The sequence below is a fragment of the Trichosurus vulpecula genome, chromosome 1 (assembly GCF_011100635.1).
Source record: "Trichosurus vulpecula isolate mTriVul1 chromosome 1, mTriVul1.pri, whole genome shotgun sequence".
In the NCBI taxonomy this organism is placed as follows: Eukaryota; Metazoa; Chordata; class Mammalia; order Diprotodontia; family Phalangeridae; genus Trichosurus; species Trichosurus vulpecula.
This window is the reverse complement of record NC_050573.1, coordinates 349,019,278-349,033,782: the sequence shown is the minus strand read 5'-3', so window position 1 is coordinate 349,033,782 and position 14,505 is coordinate 349,019,278. Positions and strand designations below refer to the sequence as shown.

The window sequence follows — 14,505 nt, the reverse complement described above, 5'->3', positions numbered from 1 at the left end:
AACAGGAATACTGTCATTATCTGAGGAGGCAGACCGCAGTGTGAAGAGCTGTAGGCTTTGTATGACCTTGGCAAGTCCCAGGACTTCATATGTAAAATGAGGGAGTTAGACCAGATGATATTTAAGGTTTTTTTCTTATACTGCCTTTTGGTGATTTCTGTACCTCACATGGGTATGGAGTAGATGCTTAATTGCTGCGACATAGGCAGTTTACTTGATAGGGAGGGAGGCACTGAGCCTGAGACTTTGTTCCAGCCATTGTCAGCAACTGGCCCTGTACCATATAATTAAGAAAACTGAATTTTTAATTGATCTGAAGAGTCTTTAGATGGTTACCCACAGAGCACAACATGGTAATATTCTCCTCGTTGAATTCATTACCATTCACACTTTTCAGAGGCACCTGAAAAAAAACCACTTCAAATTTATGATACCATTCTATTGCCTCTCTCTTCCTTGCATTACCTTTTGTTTATATACTGGTATTTTAAGAGAAATCCAAGCCCTCGAATTATTATTAGAAGGCTTGAAATTCACAGACAATGATGAAGTAAAATGAATGATAACTATTGGAGGAAGATGACAGGGATAGTTCTACTCTTTCAGAGCTGAGGAGTTTATGGGGATAACATCAAGAATATTTAATGAAGGCACATGCCCCAAACTATAAAAATAGATGCAGCCTGTGTGTTTCCATACACAAGCAGTAGAAGATAAAGAACCTTGTCTTAACTGTATCCGGGGGTTTGATATAATAATGGAAAGGCAGAAAATCATGCTAGCAGAGTGATGTCTATGCATACAATTAAGAAGGAAAAAATGCTGTGTTCTAAAATCAATGCTTAAACAAAGCAGTGGAGCATATTATTTTAATGATTTCTGGGTTCACCGACTATCAGGCTTCTTCCTAAATTCACATATGCCATGTCTGGAGGACAAAAGCATGAAATATCTGTAGGTCTCCAGAAAATGGAGCAATAGGGTGGTGACATTCACTTTCTAGCTACTTCAGATGTGTGCTTACCATTACTTATGTTCCTTAATAAATTTCTTTCAGAAAGGATTTTCATTAGAAATTAAATGTGTGAAGTGTTGGTGACATCACAATTTTGAGAAGAGCATGAAATTAATTCACACAAACCTGGTGTTTCCTTTCTTCTGCTCCTCTAACCCTGTGCTAGCCTCAATTCTGTCACTGGAGAGCCTGTCATGGCTTTACTTTAAAGAGGGAGGGGCAGGGTATGTAGGGATGGAAGTATTTTTGGAAGTGGCAACTATCAGTGGAGGAGAAAGGGGAAAAGGGAGAAGAAAAAGGAGGGAGGGTTGCTGCAGGGGGTAGTTGGTGGAAGAAGATTTATCAGGTGAGTGTGTCTCAAACCGGTATGTGCACTCAGAATAATTGTGACACTCTGCTTGGGCATTCCTCTGCTTCTTCCCTCCCTTTTCCTTTTCCCCAGCAGGATTGCTCCCTTGAATCACTGCTCCTTCTCCAATCCATCCCTTCTTACTTCAGGGTAGGTCCACAGCACGGTCTGTAGTGGCAGCTGCTTATTTGACCTCTTCTCTAAGATCTAGCATTTTGTCAGCCCTGTACTAAGTTCTTCTTTTATCTCTTCACCTTTAACCCATACATCCTGAATCTGTCCCAGCTCCTGCAAAGAAAAGGCCAGGAAAGCCTGCATATGTTTTTTCCTCTGGTGTCCAAATGCATCTTAGTTCACTCTTTTATGTCTAAAGAGTCACTCTCTGTGACTTTTTCTTTCTAACAAAGCCTACCAAAAGAAGAATCTCTCAATGGGGACAGAGAATAGAAGGGAATCTTTAAAACTTTTTATTACAAGCAATACACACCTTAAACAAGCCTCATGAGTGCCATGTACTTATTTCATAGATGAGAAATAGGGGAGGGGTAGCTAGGTGGCACAGTGGATAAAGCACTGGCCCTGGAGTCAGGAGAACCTGAGTTCAAATCCGACCTCAGACACTAGCTGTGGGCTAATGGGCAAGTCACTTAACCCAAATTGCCTCCAAAAAAAGAAAAAGAAATAGGAGAGAAACTGGGAAATTGCATTCCATTCTTTAGAACCATAACCAAGGTAGGATGACCAGGACTTTGGCTCAGGGCTCCAAATGTTGAAGGTGCAACAGTTTTATATACACACTCACACACACACACACACACACCCTTTAGCATTATAGAAGCAATGATAGTACCTAATTTCCTCATCTGCTCCACTAAATTTATCTCAATTACTTCTTTCATGATTTTCATATCTTTAAGATAATTGCGGGTCCATATAGAAAGAAACCCATATAGAAACACTTAGATCAGCGAGGCATAGGAGGTGCTCAGTCTTGCAGCCACATTCTTTGCAAACCCTGAGGCTCACCTGGGTTTAAATAACGCTCTGTGGGGAGCCAATCTTCCACAAGAATCTAAAGCAGCAGCCATTCTGGTTGTGGGCTCTTCCTCTTCCTTAAGTCTCTTCTTTCTGAGCTGGCCCCTGTGCTCATAGTGGCAGTTCAGCACAGCACAATTCATATGGTGGAGACTCAGTGCTCTCCTCTACCATAGTGCTGATCCAGCTCCTTGGTCTCAGCTTTGCTGCTATGGTTCTGTCACTGACTGGCCAGCCCTAATCTTGAGCAATTCTCCCCTCTGCTAGAATCCCTGGCTGAGGTCATCTTTAAATCTTAACCAAAGTGAAGCCTGTTTTTGTTAGAATATCGATGGTTGCACCTGAAGATCAGGGGAAGTCAGGGGAAGGGGAGACCTTGAACCTTTGTATTAGAGAAGGGAAAGATGTGGAGGTAGGAAGAGTGAGGAGTGTTCCTGGAATCCCAAGTTGTAATACAGTTTATGTTTTTCCGTAGAAACACTGGTACTCTTAATGGTTATATTCAATAGCACCATTCCAGTGCTTAGCACAGGACCTGGCACATAGTAGGTGCTTAATAAATGTTTATTGATTAATTGGCTAGTACATCACAACATCTGGGACTTATTTTTATCATATTTGGGGATAGATAAATTCCATATTCCCTTCCAGCTTTTAATCTTTGACTTTTTGATCCTTTTCAGGTTTTATAATCTATGAAGCCTCTATCTTAAAGTATAGTAATAACTGACATATGGACTAGTAAAGTGCTTTACATACATGACCTCATTTAAGCTTCACAGAATTCTATAAAATGGGTACTATTTTTTGTTATTATCATTCCCATTTTACAGATGGGGAAGTTGGGCTTTCAGAAAGTTGGGTTTAAATGACTTTTCCAGGAATACACAGATAGTATCTGAGACAAGATTTGAATCCAGGTCTTCCAAATTACAGTGCCAGAGCTCTATCCACTATGTCACCTGCCTCTTGTAAGGAAAGTGGAAATAATGTTCAATTCTAGCTGGTCTATTCTTTTGACAGATTCACTGTTTTAAGCAAATAAATTATTGGTGTTATTAAATATTTAAGGTAAATAAAGTAGAAAATATTTTTGGCTGGAAAAATGAAACTTTTAAATTAATTAAGCACAGATGTTGATAGTTTTATGTTTTGAATACACTTTTCACCAGTCTGGAAACAAATGAGAGAAAGAATTATGATTCTTTCAACAGAAACCCCAGCAAGCATTTTAAATACCCACTATGTGCAAAGTGCCTTTTCAGCCAAGCTCAACTGAAACAAATAAGTGAGAAAATGTTCATTCACACCTATCCTTCCCAATTTCTTAAATGATCATGATAGTTTCTATTAAAATATGATCTTATTTTAGAATAAATTCTTTTAGTGGTACCACATGGACTGAGGACCTGTGGTCTCATGATTTTTATGACAGCTTATACCATCATTTATATCAGTGTTTGATGCACATAAACCCATATATGTGTATATAATATCTTCCTATGTGTACATGCAAATAGAAATGTATTTGCTTGCTGCTTATATGTATATGTGTATGTATATATGCATATATTTGTACATATACATCTATGTGTATGTGTATATATGTGTGTATATGTCTGTATGTGTATATACGTATATGTGTATATATACACATATATATGTATATGCTTGTAAAATGGATATACTAGACTTGTAATGTTTAGGCATGACATCTGAGCAGAGCATTTTGCCAATAAACTGGTCCAAGATTTAAGTAACTTTAGGATGAAATGATGGCTGTTTGATTTTAGTGTATGCAACTTTACCAAAAAATTCATAGAACTGGAAAAAGGATGGGATGAATATATGAATGAATGGAAGAGTATTTTAAAAGTCTTTCCTATAAGTCAAACCATATGAAGCGCTGGGGATGGAAATAGAAAAAAGAGATTTTTTTGCTCCTGAGGAGCTCACTCTAATTGGGGGAGACAGTACATAAAGGGAATTTCATCTGCAGGGTTGATAGAAAAGCCTGGAAGCTCTAAGGATGCAATGGAGTTTCATCTAATTTAACCTTTGCTCAGTGACTTAAGGGCATGTTAAAGACAGAATCCAACGATTTGGATCAGGATGAACCCAGACTTCCTTTGTCCTACTGGTGATTTGGGGCAGTGCATAGGGGCAGAAATTTCCCAATGTCCAAGCTGTCTGTGATAGAGGCTCTTGTCTTGGTCTTTTCTGGCCTTCTCAAAGGACACAAATGTTTCTTCCTTTTTTTATGTGGCAAAGGCACAACAGAAATCACTCTTCATATCCTCTTGGATGGAAGATAACAAAACAACTTGTCAAATCTACCTATTTTAGAGTAAACATGGCTATTCAGAATAGAACTTTGATTTGGGTTATTCCCTTCTTCCAACTCAAAAAATGGGTTGTGTGCATTGATTGGTTTAAAAAGTGAAAACAGACTAAAATAAAAATGTGCTCTATGAGTTTTTATCAAACTTTGAGACAATCTATAATATCTTGATGTATTTTAAAGCCAGGATTAGTAATAATGATAATTCACATTTATATGTGACTTTCAGGAATACAAAATACTGTACTTTCCTTTTAATAATCAGGTAAGGTAGGCAAAGCCTGCTAATGATGAGGAACATAAAGTTCAGAGAGATGAAGTGAGCTGTCCAAGGCTTAATGACTATTAGATGGCAGAGCTGGGACTGGTGTCTAGGCCTACTGGGATAATATGTCTCCAAGACAGAGAAAGAAAAGATGAGTTATGGGTGATTAGGAAATCCCTCCTGAAGAATTCCAAGGACAGCTACAGAGAATTTCTCCTGATTTATCAATACTGATACCTAGTAGCCATTTCCAATGATTCACGCAGGGATGAACAAGGCTATCAGAAGGACTAGAAAACATTGATAAGGATTTTGAAGTGCTGGGAATGAATCTGAAGATCTTTTGGCCACATATAATGTTTTTGTTACTGCTACAAATAGAAGACAAAGATGTGGGAGGATAGGGAGAAAAAAATAGGAAGTAAGCAGCTTTTAAAGAAGGTGATTTGAGAACAAGGTTTATATTTCTGGATTGAGGTTTATAATACAGGAATTTTGGTCTCTTGGCCAGGGATAGAATGCCCCTGACAGGGGTGAGTAAAATAAATAAATAAATAATCAAACAGATAGTTAGATAGGGGTGTGTGTGTGTGTGTGTGTGTGTGTGTGTGTGTGTGTGTATGTATTTGCTGCTATCAAAAAGGATAGTAGCCTTGGTCAGACTCTGGAGTATTGGACTTAGCACTTGGTGTGGTGCCATATTTTGGGAAGGGTATTTATATGCAGGGACGAATTCATATGACATATGAAGATTAATGAAAATAATGGGGAATATTAGCACTGGCCTTGGAGTCAGGAGGACCTGAGTTCAAATCTGGCCTCTGACACTTGACACACTTACTACCTGTGTGAACTTGGGCAAGTCACTTAACCCCAATTGCCCTACCTTCCCCCTTCAAAAAAAGAATGGGGAATGTTTAGCTGAGACAAGAGCAGACTTGAGGGGCAAGTAGAGCAGGAGATTGTAATTATGTTCAAGTGTTTGAGGGGCTGTCATGTGAAAGTGAGAATAGATTTGTTTTCTTTGGCTCCAGAGAGTAGAAATAGGAACATTGAGTAAAAACTGCAGAGTTGCTATAAGAAATACTTTCTTAACAAATAGAACCATATAAATGAGAAATAGAATTCATCTAGAGATAATGAGCTTCTCATTCTGGATCACTGCTAGCAAAGATTGAATAACTTGTCAAGTGTATTGTAGGTATGATTCTTGTTTAGGCAAGCCACAGAGGTGAGTCTGGGTCTGGATACCGTAGCCCTTTATAACTCTGAGATTCTATGATTATGATCTCATGGCACCAAGTCCTCTGTCCTTCCCGTTGCATCTACTGCATCTCACTGACCTAGAAAAAGACATCACCAAGTGTGACTGGGGTACAATGGAACCCCACCAAGATCACCTTCTTTTGGATTTTAGTCAGCTTAGCTTCTGAATTTTCAGGCAGCATCCTAACCCTCAGGCATTAGGGATGGCAAACATTAGAAGAGCTTCTTAAATACTAAACTAGCAAGGCTTATTTCATGGAAATATAGGAATTGAAAACCACAGGAAACCATTTCTATTTATTGTAGGTTTTATGGGAGCTTTCTTTTAATAAAGCTTGAAATCTATCTGTAATTCTTTCCTCTCTCCCTTAACTGTACAGAATTAGTTCTTAAGCCAATCAGCTATAATAACAAAAAAAATCAATATTGTAAAACCTATCTTTAAAACATATAACACTGTAACATTTTGAAAAGTACTTTGTTTTCACATTGTAAACATCTACAGATTACTCCTACATCATAAGCCTCATAACAAAGTAAAACAGTTAAGAAAAACTAACACAATGACCTCATGTGAAAAGGCATGCCACGTCCTGCACCTGTAGTGCTCCACCCTCTCTATTAAGACAAATTAACAAATCTATTTTCTTAACTTTCCACTCCACTCAACTGAAAAAAGAATTCTTATAACAAATATGCAGTCAAGCAAAACAGATTTATCAACAGACACAATGACAGTATGATGCCAAAGTTTGTTGCCAAGACCATGAACAAGAAGGCTTTCAGCAAGACTTTTGCTAAGAGTCATTGATAGTCATGAAATGAACGGTCATCAGACCCATGGATAACTATTTCATATGTACTTCTGGATTGATTAGGCAACTTTTCCATCTATAGAATAGCCCCAGAAACTGGTGAGGACCCCGTGAAAAGAATTTACAACAAACCACTTATTGCCTATGAGAAAATTCGTTGGATTCTTTAATGATTCTTTAATGACACTGATGGACACTTACCTCACAAGATGCTAAGATGCAAAAGAGATTACCTGCCAGTTTTTCAAAGATTTTCTGAACTAGACAATTGCTCAGAAGCAGATAAAGTGAAGAAGACTATATATACTATGATGCAAAAATCAGGCCAAATAGGGAGAGAGGACTTACCCCAGAGGCAGCATCTTTACTATCATCAAGGCCAACCAATGAAAAGTCTAGATACATTTCACCCATTATTTTATGTATTCCATTTTTTAAACTGAGGTACAGCTAGATGTTCACATAGTCAGGTTGGTTCTCCTGCCAAAGTTTATTATGCAGCACACAGAATTTCTCTGCACACCCAGGTGAAACACAGTCTTCTGAACTTGTCTGGTCTTCAGTCATCCAGCAATGTGTTGAATATTGATGCAAAAGGAATCACTCTGATGTCTCTAGCCATGCACAAGCTGACCTCATAACTCAACTATTCTTCAAAGTGACTCCCAAAGGGTACTTTGATATATATTTGGTATAGTGTTTTGGCTGGATGAAGGGCAGAATCTTTGAATCTTGTCCAAATGGAGGGAGTAGCAAATCTTGAAACCTTTTCCCAGCTTCCAAATATTTTCAGATAAACCCCAAATGTTGCTTAGTAAATGGATGGTTTTCTAGTGCAGACATTCTTAGACAGTGAAGAATAATATATTATACATATCTGGCTTTTAAATCTTCCTTGATCATACAAATTTCTATGACATCTGATGGAAGGCTGATCACTGAAATGATTGTCACAGGCTTATTACTTCTAATAAACCTGTAAAGTCTCTCAGTACAAAAGATGCATAAAGCCAAAACCCAAAGCCAAGACTAAGGAAAATTTGTGTAGAACATGGGCTCCTCTGCACAGATTTTCACAAAATGCTCAGGCTTTACAAATCTTCTGGGGAAGAGTTCAGGAACATGCTCTGAGAAATACTCTGGCATGGGAACATTCAGGTAGTGAGTTCTATTAGGACTGAGGCAGCCAGGAGGCTGTTCATTGAAATTAACTTGATCTTTCAGGAGCCCTCCTGGAATATCAACTGTAGATAATCCTAAGGCACAGAGACACAAATCCATCAGTGAGTTAGCAGGGTATCTACCCCAAGCATGTGAGCACTTCTTCCAGTGGAATGGGCAGATGAAAACAATTTTGTTCCAACTGCCAGGAAGGCTGCTGAAGAAGGCACTGTGAAACACTTAGAGCTTGGTCAGACATCAAAGATTCCAAGGTCATCCCCTGGATCCCATGCCATCACCAGTTGTCCTGACTTTTGCTTTGCCACTGGACTTCAATGTCTCTGGAAGAGAAAGTAAGGCGGACAACTTTGTGCAGCTCTGCTTCACTTAAATCTAATTCATGCATCATGGTCCTCTTTCAGAATGAAGGACAAACAGCAATATTAGTATTGACCTACATAGTCAAGTTAGCAACCATTTATTAGATACCTACTGTGTGCCAGGCACTGTGCTAAGCACTGGGGATACAAAGGAAACGATAGTTCCTGTTCTCAAAGAGTCTTATGGGGGAAAGAACATGAAAACAGCAACATACAAACAAGATATTTGCAGAATAATTTGGAGATAAATAACATAAGGAAAGCATCAGCATTAAAAGGGATCAGGAAAGGCTTCTCGCATACAGGGAGATTTTAGCTGAGACTTGGAAAAAGCCATGGAAGCTAGGAGGTAGAGATGAGGAAGGAAAGAATTCTAGGCATGGGTGACAGCCAGTTAAAATGCTTGGAGTCAGGAGATGGAATGTCTAGTTTGAGGAAAAACAGCAGGGGTAGTGTCACTGGATAGTAGAGTATATAAGAGGAGAGGGGTAATAAAAAAGGTAGGAGAGATAGGAAAGGGCCTGAGTATGGAGGCCTTTAAAAACCAAACAGAGGATTTTATATTTGATCCTGAAGGCAATAGGAAACCACAGGAATTTATTGAATGGGAGGGTGATATGGTCAAACTTGCACTTTGAGATCAGTTTGATAGCTGAAAGGAGAGGGGACTGGAGTGGAGAAACTCAAAGCCAGAGATCAACCAGCAGGCTATCGTAATAGTACAGATATGAGGTAATTACCCACACTAGAGTGATGGCAGTGTCAGAGCAGAGAAGGGAGCATATGAAAGAGATGTGCAAGTAGAAACCCCAGAATTTGGCTACTCATTGATTACGAAGGTGGAGGGGGTGAGAGCGGGGAGTTGAGGATAACATCTTGGTTGTGAGTGTGGGGACTAGGAGCATCATGGTACTCTCCAGAGAAACAGGAAAGGAAGCGGGGGTTGTGTGTGTTCCTTGATGCTCCTGATAATTTTGGTGTCTGTTTATTTCATATAGTCTGCTGTTTATGCATGGTATTGCATAGACACCGATATTATTTCATTGCTTTACTTGATTGGATATGCATGGACACATTTGTTTAACATATATTGCATTCAATTTAAACCTGTAATCATTAGATTTCTATCTAGAATTTAGGACTATGAGTTCTAACCAGAACGGATGACAAATGTGCTCAAACACATTCCAGTTGCTTTTCTTGCTACTACAAATTTTTAACCGGGGGAGAGTATAAGAGCGTTGTTCTTTCACAAAAGGGCTATAAAGACTTGAAGAACTCACTGTAAATATGTGGCCAGATTAGGTAATCCCTTTTTTGAGGTGAAAAACAGTCTCTTTAGTGAATCTGAAAAGAAGCAATATGTATAAAGGATGAAGTATAGGCATAGCTTGGAGATATTGCAGGTTTGGGTTCAGCAAGTCGCATGACTATTTTTCAGGGCATATAAAAGTTATATTTATGCTATACTATAGAATATTAAGTGTACAATAGTATTATGTCTAAGAAACAATATATATATGTATATATATATACATACTTTAATCAAAAATTCTTTATTGCTAAAAAATTTATAACCATCATCTGACCCTTTGAAAGTTGTAATTGTTTTGCTGGTGGAGGGTCTTGCCTTGATGTTGATGGATGCTGACCGATCAGGGTGGTGGTTGCTGAAGATTGGCGGGGGAGGTGGGTTGCTGTGGCAATTTCTTAAAATAAGACAATAATGATGTTTGCCTCATCAATCGGCTCTTCCTCTCATTTAAACACTTAGAGGCCATTGTAGGGTTATTAATTGACCTACTTTCAATATTGTTATTTTTCAGGGAATAGGGAGATCCCAGGAAAGGGAGAGAGACAGGGAAAGGCTGGTCCATGGAGCAGCAGGAACACACACAACCTTTATTGATTAAGTTTGGCATCTTATATGGGTGGAGTCATTCCCCAAAACAATTATAATACTCATAACACCAAAGATCACTGATCAGAGATCCCCATAATTGATATAATAATAATAACGAATAAGTCTGAAATATTGTAAGAATTGCCAAAATGTGACACAAAGCCATGATGTGAGCACAAGCTGTTGCAAAAATGGTGCTTTGCTTGAGACTTATTTGATGCAGGGTTGCCAAAACCTTCGATTTGTACAAAATGCAATAACTGCAAAGCACAATAAAGTGAAGTCCAATAAAATGAGGTATGCCTATGTTAAAGGACATGGCTTTGGGTGACCTGGGAGAGCGAAAGTATGCAAAAGCAACTGCCACAAAGAAAAAATCCAGGACACTAAGAATGAGGAAGCTTGGGCTAATTGGGTACAGGGTGTGTCAAAGAACAAGTCTTGCTGCTGAAATCCTTGAAAATAGACCCCCCCAAGGCAGTAATTTCTATCTCGTATTTCTTCCCATCAGCCCCTTGATGGGACCCTGAAGCCTTTTCCTCTGAGCATGGAGAAATTCTGTTTACCTTTCTTTATTTTAAATGTTTTCTTTATATTTACAAACAAAGGTAAAAACTGGTATTTGTTACTTTGGTGTATTTATTAGGAATCCATTTGAAAGGAGGTAACTGAGGTAAGGAAACATGATCAGGGAAGAGATGGAGATAAATCTAACAGTGGGGTATCATGACAAAAGTTTTGAGCTTGGGTCTTGGAGCCAACAAAAAGATAAGGTCTGTTGGTACTATTTCCTATAGTAGAGGAGTGTTTATAGCACAAAATCTATCTGTGTAACAAGTAAACAGTAAGTGCGTAATTCTGATGGCCTCCATCTCCCTAACACTGTTCTGTCAAGAAGAAATATTTATTTAACAAATCGTTAGCAAGTTCCTGTGCTCAAGGTTATTGTGCTAGAAGCTAGAGGAAAGACAAAGATTGGCAAGACAGGATCCCTGCTCTCAGGGAGCTCACAACTTGAAACATCTGGGTTTTGTCCCAAACTCATCTTACCTATTCTGTGTGAAATCAAGAACTATTTCTGACTATGACTGTCTGCAGATGAGTGACTTCAGTTTCAGGGGAGTGTTCTCTCTTTTTTTTCTAACAGATGTCTCATTTTTACCCCACAGATGGTGAGAGTATCATGGAAATTTGTCCCTCTAACAAAAAAAAATCAGGAATAGGATATGAAGGGTACTTAAGTTTGAAAAGTCAACAAGAGAAAAATGTTTCATTTTTGCCCAATAGATATTTTTATTCCTTTTTGATAGATCAGACATTAAAGATTAATTATTCCAACCTTTCACTTTACAGATGGCAAAATTAGAGCCCAGAGACATTAAATAACTCGCATGAGGTCACATCATCAGTAAACATCAAAACCAGTATAGAACTGAGATCCTCTGACTTCAAATCCAATTTTCTTTGCACTGTGTGTGATCTTTGTCTATTAAGTGATAATTACTTCATTTAATTTTTGTTGCTTTTTTGAATTTCTTAGCACTTTTTATACTATTTACTATTGCAATAAAGGAGCATTGGCCTGGGAACCAGGGAATCAGGATTCCAGTCCTCAAAGGGAAGGTGTCCAGAGCACTGGGCATGAGGCAAGAAGACCTGGGTTTGAGTTCTAATCCAACACTTGCTGACTGTGACCTGGAGTAAATCCAAGTTTCTCTGAACCTCAATTTCATTTGTAAAATGTTATAATGATAATAATACCAGATTGGTTTGAATATAGGGAACATACCTAAAATGAAATCCCTTTTGAAAGAAAAAAACACATAGGAAAAGAACACTAATTTTAGACTTCACTCAGCTATTATGAAAACCAGATTTTGGGAGAAAATGCAGTATATAGTCAGACCCAGTAGTGTATTTGCATTGTCTATATCCCCCTTCCTCTGTTTGTATTGATGTAGGGCTGAATGCAGCTGGAGGAATTAATGAAAGTGGTGCTTAATGGATCCACTACAAAATTGTTTTACTCTTCCCCAATTCTCTATCCCATTCACCACACCAGCTGTTTCAAATCTTCTCTTTCATTCTCAAGCCTACCCACCATTCTTTCTTCCTACTTTGAGGCCTTCACTTCATACTTTACCTAAAAAATCAAAGCCATTTGCAATGAGATTTCCTTCTTTACGTTTCATTACCCCTTCACATCATTCCTTATTTTTCTTCCTGTACTTCAATCTCCAGTGATGACGTAGTTTTTTTCTCCACCAAAGCCATGCCTCTACATGTATGTTTGATCCGATCCTTTCTCTCTTCTGTAGGCGACTGATTCCATTATCACCTTCTCTTTCTTTAATCTTCAATCTCTCCCTAGCTACCAGTTCCTTCTGTGCTGCCAATAAACATCCCAAAGACTCTCAGATCCTTTAAAAAAGTGCCCTCTTTAAATCCTACTGTTTCATCCTCCAGGCCCTCACCTGATATTTCTACTCCCTGATTAAGCCAAACTCCTTAAAAACAACAACCACAATCACTACCACCACCACACTTTTATACTAACTGCATCTTCTTCTGCTCATCTCATTTCTCAGCCTTTAGCAATTTGACTTTTTATTACATTGCTTGAGTGAAATTGCCCTCCGCAAGGTACCAATGATGTCTCAATTGTTAAATCCTTTCTCAACCCTCACCCTTCTTGATCTTCTCTGTAGACTTTGACACCATTGTATACCTCTTTCTGGATATTCTCTCCTTTCTGGGTGTTTGTGATACTGTACTTTGTTCTCCTCCTGCCTTTCTGATTGCTCCTTTGCTGGATGTTCATCCATGTCTACTATCTATGTGTGTATCCCAAAGTTTGGACTTGGTCTTGTAAGGTCAATGGGGAATAAGATCTTCCCCATCCATCAATAAGTCGCAACTGGAGCCCGTTAAGGGAAGCTTGCTTGATTGTAGGAAGGCTGACACACCTTTTGTTAATTTCTAATTAGGCACTGAGCCTAAAGAGTATATGTTCTGAGAGATGAGCTTTTGCTTTGGAGGTTGCTTAATAGAAAGATGCTGTGATTCCCTGGTCAAGACTCTGAGAGGCCATATGTTCAGAACTCCTCGACTCCTCAGAGGTAAAGGCTCTCTCAGTTCAGTGGTGGATGTAAAGCTTTGATGTAGGCAGGAGAGCCCTGTCTGTTGGTCTTTATTTCTCTGCTCTGTATTATTCTGTTTGCATTTTATATAATTAAAAAAAGATTGTTGACTCCTGAAACAGCTATCTTTCCTTAGTAAAGCAGATGAAAGAATCTGCATTATCAGCCTTCCTGGGTATGCCAGTGTGGTTGCCTTTACAAGCCTCTCTTCACCTTTTGCTATACCCTCTGGCACTTGGTGTCCTCATCAATTTTTGTAGATGAAATTATCATTTCTATGCAGATAATGCTAGATCTATATATTCAATATCAACACTTCTCATAGGTTCTAGTTATATATCTACTTATGTAAATGCCTATTAGACATTTCAAACTGAATAAATTGTGGACGTCAAACTTAAAATGGCTAAGAGAGAAGTCATTATATTTGTTTCCCAAATCAATGCCTCTTCCAGAATTCTTATGCCATCAGTATACCACCATCCTTCTAGTCATTCATCTTCACAACTCCGGCATCATTCATTTTCAGCTCCTCATTTTCACTATATATCAAATTGGTTGTGAAATCTTGTCATTTCTACCTCCACAACCTCTCTCACATTTCTAACCTTCTCTCCACCCACCACAGCTACTTTTCTATCTCAGATTTCATCAGATCTCATTCACCTTGACTATTGCAATAACCTCCTGTCATCCTTGCCACAAGTCTCTGCCTACTCCAATCTATCATCCATGCAACTAAGAAATTTTCCTAAAATACAGGTTTGTAAACATTACTTCTTATCTCCAGCTTCAATAAACTGCAGTGGCTTCTTATCATTTTTCAGAATAAATA

At 38.5% G+C, this 14,505-nt stretch overlaps 1 pseudogene; it reads right to left on the bottom strand.

Annotated features, from left to right (window-relative positions):
* Positions 1-304: 304 nt before the first annotated feature.
* Positions 305-13,355, bottom strand: LOC118838323 (annotated as a pseudogene).
* Between the last annotated feature and the right edge of the window lie 1,150 nt (positions 13,356-14,505).